Genomic DNA, 16669 nt, shown 5'->3' with positions numbered 1-16669 from the left:
CCAAGGCACCATGCCAAACACAGGAGATACAAAAGACCAAAGTTAAACAGACCATTGTCTCAAAGAGCTTACATTCTATTGGTGGGAGGGGAGAGGAAACAACACATACAGACATGTGCACAGATAACTAAAGAAAAGATATGAAGTGATTTGGAGCTGGAGGGATAGCACTAGAAACTGGTATGGAGCGGCTTCATGTAGCAGGCTTCATTAGGATGGCTTCATGTAAGATGTGGCTTCTGAGTGAAACCTTGAAGTGAGTAAAGGATACTCAGAGGAAGAGATGGGGAAGAACATCTCAGGCCATTGGGAAAGGAAGGGTTGGGGATGACAGTCTGTGCAAAGATATAGTGCTCAAAAGGAATTCAGGGACCTTTGATGCAGCCCTCTTATATTATACATAAGGGATTAGGGTTAGTCAGAGACCCAGAGGAGTTGAAGTAACTCATTTGTGCTCTGACATTTGTAAGTGTCTGAGGTAGGACCAGAATACACAGTTCCTGGCTGTGAGTGCCAAGGGCATGGGGAGACCAGATTTACTCAAAGGAATGTTCCCAGGGACTTGGGAACCTCACAATTCTGCCAACTCCAGCTAAGGCTGGATCTTTGACATTTAACACTGGTGTGGCCCAGGATTAGAGGAGTTAGACCCAGCTCTGCCTTGTAACCAGTCATAGGACAGGCTTAGAATTTTAAAGTCAAAGGAATCTTAAAAATCTACCTACTGTAGCCCCTTCACTTTATCTATGAGGAAACTGAGGAACAGAGGATCATAGCCCTTGAGCCTGAAGGTAGCTCAGAGGTCCTCCAGTCCAACAGTCTTATTTTTGTAGATGGGGAAGCTTAGGCTAGGAAAGGTACCAGTCACTTGCCAAAGGTTACACAATGAGTTGGCAACAGAGACAGGATTAGAACCCAGGTCCATTGACCTCTGAGTCCTTTCCCTTGCCCTGAAGACTGCCTAAGGGAAACATCTTCCTTCCTGTCCTCTGCCCAGCTGCTTCTTTCGAAGCTAGATGGGTCAGCAGGTGGTCAGTGACTTTCACATGAGTAGGAAAAAAAAGATCTCTGTCCAGCCCTCCATCCCTGGAACAGTCTTCTCATTAAGGCTGCCTCTTTACATCCTGCTCCCACTGCTTCTAATTATCGACTAACTGCCTGAGCCCTGCTGGGGCCTCGTCTGGCTACAATCCTTTCCTCTGGCATCTAATTGGAAGAGGGGCTGGCCAGCCTGGGGAGAATTCATTTCCCACCCAGGGGGAACTTGCTGGAGCGGGGAGCTGTGACTGAAGCCTGAGTTCTGTCACTGTGCGCATTTAGAGGACAATGAAAATGTGGCTTCCTGTGAGTCTGGAGATGGATTAATGGAGTGCAGGGCTGCGAAGAGAGCAGAGAGAACATTTGGTCTGAAGCTGGAGGAGGTGGGCTCCTTTCTCTCCTCTGTTACTTACCAGTTTGACTCTGGGCAAGTCATGTCCCCTCTACAGCCCTCTGGCAGACCAGATTCAGAGTTAGAGGATCTGTATTCAAATCATAAATCTTTCAGATACTAGCTATGTGACTTTCTATCTCTATGGGTCTGTTTCCTCTTCTGAAAAATGGGAAGTTTGAATGGCCCTAAGTTTCCTTCCAACTACAAATCCTATGCTCCTAATTACTGGGATCAAATGTCTTCCTGAGTCTTGCTTTAGAGGCTGGACCTGGCCTTTGTCAAGTATGAGCAAGAGAAGAAGGTGGAAAGGATATTGGGTCTAGAATTAGAGGGCCTGAGTTCAGATTGTGGCACAGGGACTTCCTTCCTATATAACCCCAGGCAATCATTTCATCTTGCTATGGGCTTTAGTTTCTGCATCTGTAAAATGAGGGGGATGGAGTAGATCAGGAATTGATTCTCCCCTTTGAATTTCCCTAAAGTACTGTGTCTTGATCTTTCTTCCATCTCATTTGATTTTATTTTTGTTATTTTCTTGTCATAAGGAAAGGGATGTATCAGGAATAGACCTATGATTTCACTGGTATAGGAAACATTCTCCTGGGAGAGGAAACACCCTTTTCCAACAAAGATCAGCACCTGCTCTCCAGATTATGGTCTTAGAGAGTTGCCTGGAACACTTTGAGGTGAAGGGACTTGGCCAAGGTCACACAGCTAGTGTGTATCAGAATCAGGGCTTGAACCTGACTCTTCTTCACTCACTACCTACTTACTACACAGTGCTGCCCTGCTATGCTCTGCGTACCCCCTACCACATTCATCTGTGTGTATGTTGTGCATTTCCATCCTGAACTAAAAAACAAATCAATGTCATGATAGATCACAGGGTAAGAACTTCTGGATTTGATGATCTCTACGGACACTTCTGGTTGTGCATATATGGTTACATACCACCCTTGCCCCCCTCCTCCAGCAGTCTTATGATCCTACAAAGAGGGAGGGAGGGGGCTTAGGGTAAGGCAGGAAGGACTTAGGGGGACATGGAAGAGAGAACGAAGGGAAGAGAGCAATGTTTTCTTCCCCAGGGTTCCCTTTGGGGTTGGCCAAGGCACCCAACTTTCTAAATGGTGGTAGGCAAGGGGCTTGGCAAAATCCATTTTGGCAAATTGTTATTTACCTCCAACTTGGCGCAATGTTCTATTCTTATTGCTGAGGTTGCAAAATTGAAAATAGCACAGTTCCTGCCCTCCAGGAGCTTACATTCTTCTACCAGTAGAGGTCTATTCCCTACATATCTTTTTTCTCATGACCAAAAAATAAATAAAATAAAATAAAATAAAATGAGATGAGATGAGATGAGATGGATGAAAGAATGCTGGACATAAAGTACTTTAGGGAAATTAAAAGAGCACATGAGCCATTTCCAATGAAGAGGGGAAAGGCTTCACGCGAGATGTGGCACTTGAACTGGGCCATGAAGGAAGAGAAGGGTTTCAACAAGTGAAATTCAGGAGACAGCTCATGCCAGTCCTGGGGGATGGGCCAAGTGATTGCATGGAGGCGGAAGGTGGCAGGACGAGATGGGGGAACGCCGAGGCGTTGAGTTCGGCTGGGGGAACATATGGTGTGTGAAGGGGAGGAGTGTGAAATGTTGCTGTAAAGGTAAGTGGGAGCCAGATTACAGAGGGTCTAAAGTACTAGGCTGACAGCTGAGATTTTATTTACCAGCAGCGTGGTGTTGTGGATAGAACAAGTGGCCCCAGGGTCAGAGATCCAGGGTTCGAATCCCATCTCCTATGCTTACCAACTGTGTGACCATGGGAAAACTGATAGACTTTTGTAAGCCTCAGTTCCCTTATCTGTAAAACGGGGGTGAGTCTTGGACAGGATGACCTCTAATTCCTCTTCCGGATTTCAATCTAAGATTTTAAGGCTATTTGCACGGCCTTGGGTAAATCAACTTTCCTCTCTGGGTCTCACTCAGTTTTTTCATTTGTAAAATAAGGGAATTGGATTAGATGTTGTTTGAGTTCTCCTCCAGCCCTTTGATCCTATGACCTGAGTTCAAATTCTGAATTTGCTATTTTCTATGACTGTGGCCTTGAGTCACATCATTTCAACCCATTTGGACCTCAGTCTTCTCACTTGCAAAACAACAGGGTTGGATCAGGGAATCTCCAGGTCCTTTCCAGCTACAAATTCTGTGAACTAGAGATCTGAGGCAATGGAATACCATGGTCACACCTGTGCCTTAGGGATCTTATTGTGGGAATGGTTGGGGAGGGAGTGGAATGAAGACAGGGAGACTCATTTAACTATTATAATAGTCTAGGTAAGAGCTGATGAGGTTCTGACCTGCCAATTCCCTTCTCTGTGCCTCAGTCTCCTTCTTTGTATAATGAAAGGGGTTAGATGTAATGACCTTTAAGGCTCCTTTCAGTTTATGATTCTTGAAACTATTATTGTGGCCACATGATGGGGTGTAGGGGACAGAAGCAAGACAAATTGTAGACACAGAATGGACGGGATTTAGTGACCAAATGGACACGGCAGGGCAAGAGAAAGGGAGGAGTCAAAGGTCAGAGGATCATAGGGTGACAGACTTAGAGAAAGAATGGACTTCATTTTGCAATTGAAGAAACAGAGGCCAGAGATGACCTCAAGGTTTTGATTCCACTTGATAGAAAGGACGTCAGCACCTTTGGCAGAGACTTGGAGTCAGGAAGATCTTGGACATTTATAAGCAATGTGATCCTGGGCAAGACGTTTTGTCTTTCTGAGCCTCGGTTTCCCCATCTGTAAAATGGGAATGATAATATTACCTATCTCACAGGGTTATTACAAGGACCAGATGATAACACATGAAAAGTGCTTTGCAAAATAGAAAGTGCTACATTAGTGTTAGTTTTTATTAATAAGTTGGAGAAAGAGCTTGTTTAGGGGAGACAGTGATGAATTCTGTTTTTGCCATGTTTAGGGCTCCCTTCATGAGCCTGAATCTATACTCATTCTCCCCCACCCCAGGTGTCCTTTTCCCCTAGTTCCATGCCTGCTGTCCCTTAATGTTCAATGTTGCCTGAGTGTGAGTTACTACACTAAGAACTTGGCCCAGAGCCCAGCTCAAAGGAACTTGAATTGGCTTGCATTCTGCCCAGATGGTCCCCATCACAGACATTCAGGTGAGAGGACCAGTTGAGATCTCAGAAACACTGTGTAAACATAACTCCCACAGGTTGGTTCTCAAAGGCTCTGGTCAACATTGGACTCTATGGGGTGTCAGCTGATTCTGGCTCATTTTTGTGGGATGATGGCCAGTCCTCCTAAAGCTTAGCTACTGACCTAGATGGACCATTAGAGGTGCTGCTGGACACCCCGAAGAGTTCAGAGATGATACAATTCTTAGGCAGGGACACACTTCTCATCATAAGATTCAGAGCTAGAAGGAAGAATAAGGAGGTGTTTAGAAGTCTGGTAGGGGGTAGGAACAGGAGTGACTAATGCTAATAACCACTGACATTTATGATGATCTTTAAGACTGCAGAGGGTTTGGGGTGCTAGCTCATTGAATCTCACCTGAGGTCAGTACAGGTGTCACTATCCCCATTTTATACATGAGAAAACTAAGACTCAAAGGATTGCATTGGCCGACCAAAGTCGGCTCAATTGTGCAGTCAAGTTGTGATTTCTCATGGTACCTAAGTCTAGGTACAGAGCTATTTCCAGGAAAGGGGGCTGCCTCTTCTTTCAGTTTGCTGTGTGCAACCCTGGAGGACAGAGATCCTTGGGTAAGTAAGGTCTGTTCAGTCGTTCCACCCTTAATGGCCCTGAGGGATGGCCACCTCATCTTCTTCCCCCTTCTCTGATCCCTCTTGGGTTTGGGGGCACCTCTACTCTTCAGTCTGGCTCTAGGATTATCATTGTCATGTTACTTCTTCTCACTGTCATGACTGTGTATGAGCATGGCCAACCACCCTACTTATTGATACTCATTCTATCTCCTCCACCTGCCTTTTAAAAAATCCCCTGTCTTCAAGGTTAAGTTCTAGCACTCCCTTCTATATTAAGCCTGCCCTGCTCCCCTTCTATTAGTGATACCCTCTCAGTCCCCCCCCAATCAATTCATGTCTATATTTATATATAATATTCACCTATGTGCTTGTGGCATCCTCTCCATGTACATAAGCTCCTTGAGGGCAGGGCCTCTTTCCTTTTGCCTTAATTCTCCCAGTTCCTGGCCCATAGTAGGGTTGTTGCATTGTATTATGTTGAAGTTTGTGGAAATGTCTGTTGGTCTGGCGTTCCGACTCCTAAAGGAGACAAAGATTTGGTGAGTTCATCCATGTGGTTACAAGATCAAGGAAGCTCCTCAAACCCAGATCTGTCCCAGAATGAGCTCTATACTTACTGCCATGAACAGATGGTCCCAGGGCTGGACTATCACACTGCATCACCCCAGGGCAAGTTATATAACACTCCCACTGGGTCCCCTGAACTCAATTAACCTGTGACTAATTATGAGTGATTACATTTCTGCATCTTCTCCCCCAACCCACATCCTACCCCCTCAGCCTTTCCAAGGCTTGGAAACAACATGCTCCTGAAGGGGATGCAACAAGGAGAATGAATTCACTTTACAACCTGCTAACAGTCACAATCAGCAAGGCTTACTAGGGGGAAGGAAGAGATAAGTGAGCAAAGCAGAGGACTCAAATGAGCGTTGGGGATTATCCACAGATTTCAATTTCCCTCATTCTCCCTGGCTCCCATTACTATGGAGATTAAAGAGTTCTCAGTGAAGCAAGTGGGCCAGTTCTATTTCCCTGTGGGATAAGAAAGCTGGGACCACAGAACACAGAGCATTAAAGCTGGGACATAGTACCGAAGGGCATTGAACACAAACCGTTAGCACTTGAGGGGCTCTCAGAACATAGAATCTGGACTATTTGAGCTGAAAAAGACATAAAATATAGAACGCTAGGGGCGAATGTGACCTTACGACATTGTAGATAGGGTTTGGTCCATCAGAATCTCTCATACCCCTAGAACCTCAATGTCTGCGGGGACCAGATAGATATAACGCTAGCCCAACACTCTTCTGGGGCCTAGCCACAGCCCTTCAGTCTACCTTGAAGAGGGCCAGGCCAAATTCCAGAAATTTCTATCCATTTGGACAACCCATGTAAACACATTTATCTTCCATGGATATACACTGTCTTGCAACATAGAGCACAGACTGGCAGAGCTGGAAGGAACCTTTGAAAATTAAAAAGAACCCTAAAAGAGAACTCAAGAAAAATGGAAAATAGACTGTTAGCTAGCTCTGCAAAGAACCTTATATGGAACATAGAATGTTAATTTTGAAAGGGGTCTTAAAACATGGAACCTAAAATTTTAGTGCTGAAATGGACCCTACGTCTCTGTTCTGAGTTTGTTCATTTAAAGACCACTGGGCACAAGTGGGTATGTGTGGGAGGATGGGGATTCATTTCAAATCAACAAACATTTCTGAATCACTTCTCAGGGGCTAGGAGCTGGGGATACAATAATAAGCCAAGACAAGAAGCGTTTATTAGGTGCCTACTTCTGCTGGTCTCTGTGCTAAGCATTAAGCATGTGAAGAAAGGCACAAACAGTCCCTGGTCTCAGGGAACTCACAATCTAATGGGGAAGGCAACATGAAAACAATGTATGAATAAAGATGCTGAATTCAAGATACATTGGAGATAATCTTAGAGGGAAGGCGCCAGCACCTAGGGGGGTCAGAAAGGCTGATCGCAGAAGCTGGGATTTTAACTGGGACCTGTGCAGTCCATACTCTCAACCAGTCTACATTGTTTGGGGGGTAAGGTGGGATATGATGAGGGAAAAAAGTAGATATGGATATAAAGTACTAACAGTGGGAGAGAGCTAATAACTCAGGCTGTTAGGAAGAGTTTCAAAGGAGGGGCTGTCACTTCAGTTGAACCATACACGGGACTAGGGATTCCAAGAGGTGGAATGAGGAGGGAACATATTCCAGGCATGAGGCTGAACCTTTGCAAAGACTTGGAAGCCAAAGATGGATTGTTGTGTCTGGGGAAAGTCGGTCATTTTGCCTGGCACGTAGAGTGCATGGGGAAGCTACATGAAGTCAGACTGGAACAGTAGGCTGGAACAAGTTTTTAAAATGTATAAAATCCCAATCAGAATCCATCATTCAATAAACGTTAAGCACCTTCTATGTCCCAGTAACTGGGCTAAGTGCTGGGGATACAAAAGGAGGCAGAAGATGGTCCCTGCCTCCAAGGAGCTCATGGTCCAATCGGGGAGACAACATGCAAACAAAGACATACAGCTTATATGCAGGATAATTAGGAAATAATTAAAAGAGGGAAGAAACTACAATTAAGAGGGGTTGGGGAAGGCTTCCCAGTATTTTAGTTGACACTTAAGGGATCTAGGGAAGTTAGCGTTGGGGTGGAGGAGGGAGAGTATTCCAGGCATGCATGGAGACAGCTAGAAAGAAAGGCCAGAGCTGAGCGAAAGAGTATGTTGTTAGTGGAACAGCCCAGAGATCATTGCCATTGAATTGAAGAGTAAGGAGTAAGATAAATAGGGGGCTAAGTTAGGAAGGGCTTTGAATGCCAAATGGAGGATTTTGTATTTGATCCTAAAAACAATAGGGAAACAACTCTAGTTTATTGAGTAGAGGATGATATGATCAAACCCATGCTTTAGGAAAATCACTTTAGTGGCTTAATGGAGGGATGGATTGGAATAGGGAGAGACTTCAGACTAGCAGACACACCAGGAGCTGTTACCACAGCCCAGGTATGAAGTGATTTTATTCTTGAGGTCATGGGCAACTGCTAAAGCTTCTTGAGCAGGGGGACCACATGGTTCAATCTGTGCTTTAAGAATTCCAATTTGGCTGTTTTGTTGGGGGTGGATGGGAGAAGGAAGCAGTTGGAGTCAGGGCAGTCCGTTCCTGCTCCTAGGAAGACACTGCAATGCCCATGTGTTTTGTGTAATTCATCTAGGTGTAGAATTTCAGCATTATCACTTGGGATGGGCGAGGAAGCAGCCCTTTGTGTTGTGATGTTAGCAGGAGTCCCTCATCCCCGCCGAGGGGTGGGGTAAGTATCTCCTCTGGAATGTAACTCAGCACACTTGGCCCCATGACACCCAAGTAGTATGTGATTGCCTGGAGGAGGGCTTGGCTGAAACTGTGCCCCCGGCTTCTGGGAACAGTTCTGTGCTCTTCTAAGTCCCTTTGCTATTTCGGGTTTGTTTTCTGGGACTTGGTGCCCAGCATCTCATTATTTTTGTTCCCTAACAGGAAAAATAAAATCAGAGGAACATGAGCTGATTGCCAGCAGGGAGGGGAGTGTGCAGGAAAGAACTCAGTACCCCCCTTGAGAACTCTGTACTTGCCTGAAGTGGCAAATAATAGGGTCATAGAGCGTCCTAGCTGGGAAGTCACCTTAGACTGTAGAACATTAAGCCATAGGAATGTCAGCTGAAAAAGGACCTTCAGACATATTAGAGCCTAAAAGGCCTTGGAGCACAGAAAGTTAGGACATTCAATATACAATTTCAGAACTGGGAGTGAAATGCAGAGGCTGTTAGAGCTGGAAGTGCCATCCTTCAATGTTATCTAGTTGATCTCCTCATTTGACAGAAACTGAGGCAAAGAATGATGATATAGTAAATTGGAGTCAGAGTCAGGTCTCCTGAATCTCGGGAAATCACACTTTCCATTCTGCCACACCACCTTTCAGTGAAGAAGGAGCCTTCTTGGCCATACTTGGTCTTTCTCCCTACATCTATAGGACAATTCCTGCATCACTTCTTAGACATCCTCAAAAGGAAGTAAAAATCCATAGGTCAAGGTCTGTTTGTAAATTGTCTTTCCAAAGTCAGAAAGGGGGAGGTGGGTGAATCAAAATGCTTGACCTCCAAGGCATTCATTGGGGACCACGAGTGTTCATTTAAAGGTCTAACTATTCCCATCTTTATTGATGCTTCCTTCCAGTGCCTCATTGTGGTAGGGTGGTGATTCTTCATCCTGAACATCATGGTATCAAAGACCATGAATGCTTATTTTTTTAAAAAATTGACAACGTGTTTCTATATTACCTAAATTTCCCACTATACTCTTCTCCTTCCCCTTCCAGAAAGCCATCCCTTATAATCAAGAATTTTTTTTAAAGAGAAAAAAATCACCAAAACCTATTAATCAATTTAAAAATCTGATGATGTATGCAATGTTCCACACCTGTGGACTGCACATCCCTCCTCCCTATCTTCAGACTAGTATGTGTATTTTTGAATGAGAGTCTCTTCTTTGGGGCTAAGCTTCTTCTTTGTCATTTAGACATATTCATTTTCCATCATTTTGTGGTGGTTGCTTTTTCCATAAGTGGCAGAGTAGATAGATCACTGAGCCTAGAGTCAGAAAGACTCATCTTTCTGAGTTCATATTTGGCCTCAGACACTTAGTAGCTGTGTGACCCTGAACAAGACACTTAACCCTGTTTGCCTCAGTGTCCTCATCTGTCAAATGAGCTGGAGAAGGAAATGATAAATCACTAGAGGATCTTTGCCAAGAAAACCCCCACTGGGGTCACCAAGAGTCAGACATGACTGAACAACAAGCCTCTGAGTATGTGATTTTTCTGGCTCTGCTTGTTTCATTTTTCTTCAGTTCGTCTGGATCTCACCATGCTTTATCTCTTACAGCACATTATGTGACTTTCTATTCACGTGCCACTCCTGGCTTAGCCATTCCCCAATCAATGGGCATCGACTTTGTTTACAAGTCCTTGCTAACAAAAAGACGCACCTTACTTCTGATGTTGTCTCTTCTTTTGGCTGGGGTCATCCCGAGGCTATAACCTTGCCCCTTTCTCCCTCCTGCTCAGGGATGAGTTCTTGCCCAACAGGGGCACAGGGCTCTTGGAAATAAAAGGACAGAGACTGAGTTCTAGGTCTCCCACTTAATTCCTCCATTTTGCAACAAGTCCCTCCATCTCCGTGGACTTCAGTTTCCTTATCTGGAAAATAAGGAGATTGGACGAGATCATCTCACAGCTTGGTGATTTGGGGATTTTGTGATTATGTTCAGCCAACCCTCCAGAGCCCTTAACTAGTTCATTGCACTGTGGGAGCTGGCAAATTATTATTCAGTTAGAACACCTGTTCTCCTCTTGAACCTTTCTTGTATCTGTTTTCCTAAGTACAGTTTCTTGTCAGAGTGCCCAAGCCAGCCAGGGCCTTCTTTCTGGAAATAAAATCTTCCTGATTCTCTAAGCATAATCCCTGGATTCAGGACAAGATGCTCTCTAGGCAGCTTCCTGACATCCTAAGAGCCTGCTTCCTTTCTAGTCCCCAATCCTAGGAATAATCCCAAATCCTTCTTCTTAAACTCTTGGATTCTCAATCTTAGAATTCTAATGTCATGAGAAACCAAAAAGATCACCTTGACAGCCCTTACCTGAAGCATGAATCCGCTCTCATTCATATCATTGCCCAGATGCATTGTTGTCCGGCTTTGCTCTGACTGCTCCAATGAAAAGGAGCTCACTACCTAGCATTCCATTGTTAGGGAACTAATTTTTAGGAAGTTTTTCCTAATATTGGCCTTAAATCTGTCTCCTTGTAATTTATGAGAATATAGGGACTGGAGCCTGGAAGGACCTTATGGATCACTTGTCCAATGCCCTCATTTACAAAGAAGGAAACTGAGTCATAAAGAAGGGAACACACTTGCCCAGGGTAACACAGTAGCACAGGCATGATTTAAATCTGAACCTTGAGACTCCAAATCTATCTATTTTCATCCTATTTCACATTCTGTGTGGCTCAGAATTTTGTTCCTTTGAACCACATAAAATGAGTCTAATCTATCTTGACATGGCAATCCTTTAAGTTCTGATGACAGAGGTCACATCTCCCTTAAAATTTTCTACAAGTGAAACATCACTAATAATCTATTCATTCTTAGAGTCAGCACCTAAATATCATTGAAAAGTTTACAAAGAAGCTTTCACATATTATCTGATTTGATCATCACAATAACCCTTGTGAAGCAGGTCCTACTTCTGTTCGCATGTTATGCATGAGAAGACTGGAGTTGAGAGGAACTGATGGATCTGTTTAACTGTCTCTGGACTCGTCTACATCCTTCTGAAGGTGGGGTACCCAGGACTGAGCCGAAGACTTCAGAATTTGCTCCACTATAGCACAGGATGGTGGGACTATTGCCTTCTTTCCCTTGGATGCTTTGCTTCTATTAATTCATTGTAAGGTCAGTTTCAGTTCAGACCATTGGACTGTCTGGCCCCTCCATTCTCTTTATTTTTCTTGCCCACTTTCTGCTTGGACACATGTCCCTTCCCACCCCCTGTCTCCACATCTTTGTTCAACCTTTAATATGTTGCTGCTTTCTCCCATCTGATGTCAGGGTTGAGCAGAGATCACTATTCCTAAATCTGTGTGTTGATGCTGACCTAGGGAAGATGGTGTTTGGGACAGGAAGATTCACATTCCCTCCTGACTGGGGAATGGGGTAGAGAGGGGAGGAGCTGTTCACCACAGTGGGCCCCAAAAGGTAGGAAGGGTTTGGTAAAACCTTTGCAGGAGGCCATAAGATTGAACTGGGGTAAAAGTGGAAAAAAATGGGCAGGAATTAGATGTACCATACCATAGAACAGGGCTCTTAACCCAGGGTCTACAGACTTCCAAGAGGTCCAGAGATCTGTAAACTTGAATGAGAAAAACATTTCTGCTAATATCTAACTTAAATTTATCATTTCTTCTTATTATATTTTAAACCAAAAAACATATTCTGACGAGGGGTTCATGGGTCGATGTCACAAAAAGGCCGGGAGAACCGGCCCCTGCCATAGAGCTCACATAGCAGAGCTGGAGGAGAGAAGTATATTTCTTGAGCATTTTATGATTTTCCAAGAACTTTATAAACTGTACCTTACTTTATTTGAGCCTCTCAACATTATGAGGAAAGCACAATAGCCTTTATTATACAGATGAAGAAAGCAAGGCTGTTAGTGCCTCCAATGTACTCTATGGGACATACTTATTATCTGTGTGACCCTAGGCAAGTCACTTTACCTAGCTCCTCATCTGGAAAATGGGATTAATAATAGCATCTCCCTCATGGGTTTGTTGTGAAGAACAAATATGATAGCATGTGTAAAGCTATAAATGTTAGTTATTATTTTCATTCCCTGTGAGTCCTCGGACTCCAGCTCCCTGCCCTCTCCCCCCACCCTAGCTTATCTCCATCTTTGGTCCTTTGCTTTGGGCAGATATCTCCCTACTAACTTCCCAGCCAGAGACTCTGCAGCCTCAGGAAGATAGACTGGCCCCTGTCCAGCAGGAGACCCTCTGGGGAGAGGGCAAGCAGATGAGGGAGGGGGAGATCACTCATTACAAATTTCTTGCCTCTGAAAGTAGAACCACTGTTAGGAAATGTAATGCTGGGAGGTGGGAGTGGGCAATTCATCTGGTCTGTGTCATCTTTATCACCAGAAAGGGACGCTAAACTGCTTCCTTTTTATCGTTTTTAATTTCACAGCTCGCTTTCCCGGCCCATACTATCACCCCGATCTTCAGAAAAAAACCCAGCTGGTAGTGACTATTTTTTCTTGGAAATGTTCCTGCTGGCCTGGACTTTCCCCTCCCCTCTCTGCCTGCCCCTGCTTCAGCAAAGCAACATGCTGTGTGATAAGAATCAGGCCTCTCTGGGCTCCCAGGCCCTTCTCCTTATCAGCCTGTCCTGCAGAGAGACACCCCTGAAACCTTCCGTTCAGGTCCACTGGCCAGGGTTTGCAGCAGGCTGGGGCAGAATTTAGAGGAAGCAAAGGTTGACGGAATGGACAAGGGACCATTTCTAGTGATGATTCTGCTTCTAACTTGCTCTGTGATCTTGAATAAGTTGCTATATCTCCAGTCCTCATTTGTAAAAAGAAATGGGTCGAATGAAGGAGTCTCCATGGCAGCAGGATGTAAGTAGAGAGCATTTGCTCTGAGTCAAATATAACTGGTTTTCTTAGGATCACAATTACAGATCTGGAAGGGACCTAACTAGTTATCAAATCCACTCCCTTCATTTTATAGACGAGGAAACTAAGTGGTTAAGTGACTTGCCCAGGGTCACACAGATAGTGACTTTGTGAAGTAAGATTTTAGCACAGGTTTTCTTGACTCCAAATGTCAACATTCTATCTACAGTGCCACCATTTGTGTGATTTTGGGGGAATTATTTAACCTACTCCAGTTTCCTGGAGAATAAGACCAGGTGGGCTCTGAATCTATGATCCCATAAACCCTCCCAGATTTAATAATTAACATCATTATTATGAGATGGCTTCTCAATTTCCCTTCAGCTCTCACATTCGACTATGGAAACAAAGACTCCCTAAGCCACTCAGAGGCTGTCTAGATAGCTCCGGTTGTTCTGTACCCACCTGAGTGGCAGAGGCATAGGACTGTGGAAAGGGTGCTGGGCTTGGAGATAAAGGTCCTGGGTTCAAGTCTTGGCCTTGCCACATATGACCTGTGTGACTTTAGGGAAGTCACTTGATTTCTCTGACCTTGGCTGCCACTTAGTAAAATGACAGGGTTTGACTAGCTGCCTTCCAGGGTCCCATAGAGCTCTAAATCTATGAAACTATGACATTTAATCTCTCTCAGACTCAGTTTCCTCATCTATTACATAAACCAGTTAGCTTGATCATCTTTCAGGTCCCTTCTGTCTCTAAATCCCTTAATTCTAAACTGCTAGTGATGGGAAACCCACTTGTTGTCCTTTGTTCTTGAAGAGGACCAAAAATGACATCACTATGTCAGGGTCAAGGTATGTGTCTGGCTATAGGATCAGACCAATACCAGCTCAGAAGGTTCTACCACAGGTCCTGCACAAATTGTCCATATAGTGATAAGCTACCACCTGAAGTAGTCCCTCTGGTGTCATGACTGCTTTAATTGTTAGGATGTTTTTGTTTACCTAAAACCTAACCTGTCACTGAAACCCCATCAATCAACCAGTACATTTCTAAGAAACAGCTATTTATTAAGTGGTTCTGCAGGCTTGTAATTGCTGATGCTGGGGGAGGCTCAAGCTCTGGGATTCTGAGCTACAGTAAGGCTAAAGTTGATCAAGTTTCTGCATCAGTATGGTAACAGTATGGTGAGTCCCTGAGGGGGTCACTAGGCTGTCTAAGGAGGGGTGAAGTGGCCTAGGACAGAAACAGCTCCCATGCTAGTCAGTAGAACCTAGGAGAAGCCACATTTCCAGCTTGGGTCATATAGAGAAACACAGTCTCCAAACAAACAAATGAACGAACGAACGAATGAACAAATCAATGAATGAATGTCATGGGTTCCCTTAGTCTTTTTGTGAAATGGATCCCTTTGTCTCCTGAATGGAGTGTCTACTATGTACCAAGCATTATGCTACATGCTTGGGAATCACATACAAGGCATTAAACAATTCCTGCTCACTAGAAACTCATATTCTGTTGAGGGAGGCAACAAGTACATGTGCGTATGTATATGCATGTGTCTATATACACATGTATATGTATATTCATATAGGCATGTATGCCTTAAATGTAGAATAAATGTAAAGAAAATACAATTACAAAACCAAAATTCCTAGTAGTTAAATCCAAGGCAGTTGGGGAAGGAGAACATTAGCAGTTGGGGGGGCGGGGGAGGGGAATGACCAGGAAAGGCTTCATGCAGAACATGATGCTTGAGCCATATCTCTAAGGAAGAGAGGGCTTCTCTAAGGCTGAGGTGAGGAGGGAGTGCATTTCAGGCATGGGAGACAGTCAGTGCTAAGACAGAGATGGAATTTCATTTTAAGCAGCAAAGGGAAAGTCAATCTGACTGGATCACAGTGCAGGAGGAGGAAAACTGTCCAGTGAGATTGGAGAGACAGGCTGATGCCAGCCTGTGAATAGCTTTAAAAGCTAAATAGAGTTTTTATTTTATCCTAGAGGCAACGGGAAGCCATTGGAGTTGATTGAGTTGGAGAGTGTGATATGGTCAGACTTACACTTTAGCAGCATTATGGACAATGGACTGGAATGGGTTGGATTTGCAGCGGGGAGTTCTCTCAACTACCAACCATAGCTAGTTCTGCCCCCCTGGGACCAAGCAGAAAAAGGGTAATCACTCTCCCATTATTTCATGCTCATCACGTTCTTGTACCTTTTACTGTCTTCTCTTCTCTAAACTAATCATCCCTGTTCCCTTCAATGGATTCTCATGTGGCATTGTCTCTAGTCTCCTCTAGTCCCCTCAGCTTTGGAATTCTACTCTGGCACTGGGCAGTCAATTGATGACTGAACACAAAATTCCCTAGCCCACAGAATCCAGGCAGCCCCAGATCACGCATTCCTTCACATTCCATTTGGCTGTCTAGGATCTCATACTGCCATCTGCCCTGTCATCTCATGTTTCATCTTCTTCCCCTTTCACCTTTGTTTTCTAGGCACCTTAATCAAGTCAACACTACCTTTGACTATGGAAAGGGTATGCAATGATTTCCCCTGTGGTTCCACTCTCCATCTCTCTGATTACCAACATGAAAACTAATTGTTGGCCACTGATTCCCTACATGCGCCATCTTCCCCTATTAGAATGTAGGTTTCTGGAGGGCAGGAATCATCTAGTTTTTGTATTTTTATTCCCAGTGTTCAGCACAGTTCTGAGTGAATAACGAGTGCTTAATGAATGCTTTTCCATTCATTCCATCCTTTGGACCCATTTGAGTGCATCAATGCCCTTCTTAAAATGTCACACCCGCAACTGAGCATAACTCTTTAGATGTGATTTGGCCCATCTAAATTAGAGCATGACTGTCACTTCCCTAGTTCTGGTCCCTACACCTCTCTCAATGTGGCCCAGGATTTCATTAGTTTTATTGGTTGTTATGTTACCCTACTAATGCCTAGAAAACTTGTAATCCACTCAAATTTCAGAGGTGATTTTTTTTTACATAAAACGTTGTCTTGTGCCTCCCTTATACTTTCGAAGTTGACTTTTTTTTTAGCTCGAGTGTAGAACTTTATATTTATCCCAATTAAATTTCATGTTATTCGATTCAACTCATTGTTTTAGTCGGCTGAAATCTTCTTGGCTTCTGAATTTGTCATCCAATATGTTCGATATGCCTCCCAGCTTGGTACCATCTACACATTTGATAAGCATTCCATCTGTGCCTCC

The 16669-nt window shown here is 44.1% G+C and overlaps 1 long non-coding RNA gene across 1 annotated transcript in view; it reads right to left on the bottom strand.

Moving 5' to 3' along the window:
- Positions 1-3714: 3714 nt before the first annotated feature.
- LOC138163862 (uncharacterized) overlaps positions 3715-16669 on the bottom strand; it is a 72555-nt gene continuing 59600 nt past the window's right edge. Inside the window, exons 2-4 of the long non-coding RNA XR_011168944.1 lie at positions 5581-5739; positions 4772-4868; positions 3715-4228 (exon numbers count right to left, since the gene is read on the bottom strand). This is a non-coding gene — a long non-coding RNA (uncharacterized lncRNA). The remainder of the gene's footprint in view (positions 4229-4771; positions 4869-5580; positions 5740-16669) is intronic.

This window comes from Petaurus breviceps, unplaced genomic scaffold, assembly GCF_028583685.1.
Source record: "Petaurus breviceps papuanus isolate PSGF00001 unplaced genomic scaffold, PetGlider_PUasm1.0 188, whole genome shotgun sequence".
Classification (NCBI taxonomy): domain Eukaryota; kingdom Metazoa; phylum Chordata; class Mammalia; order Diprotodontia; family Petauridae; genus Petaurus; species Petaurus breviceps.
This window is presented reverse-complemented; position numbering and strand designations above follow the sequence as displayed.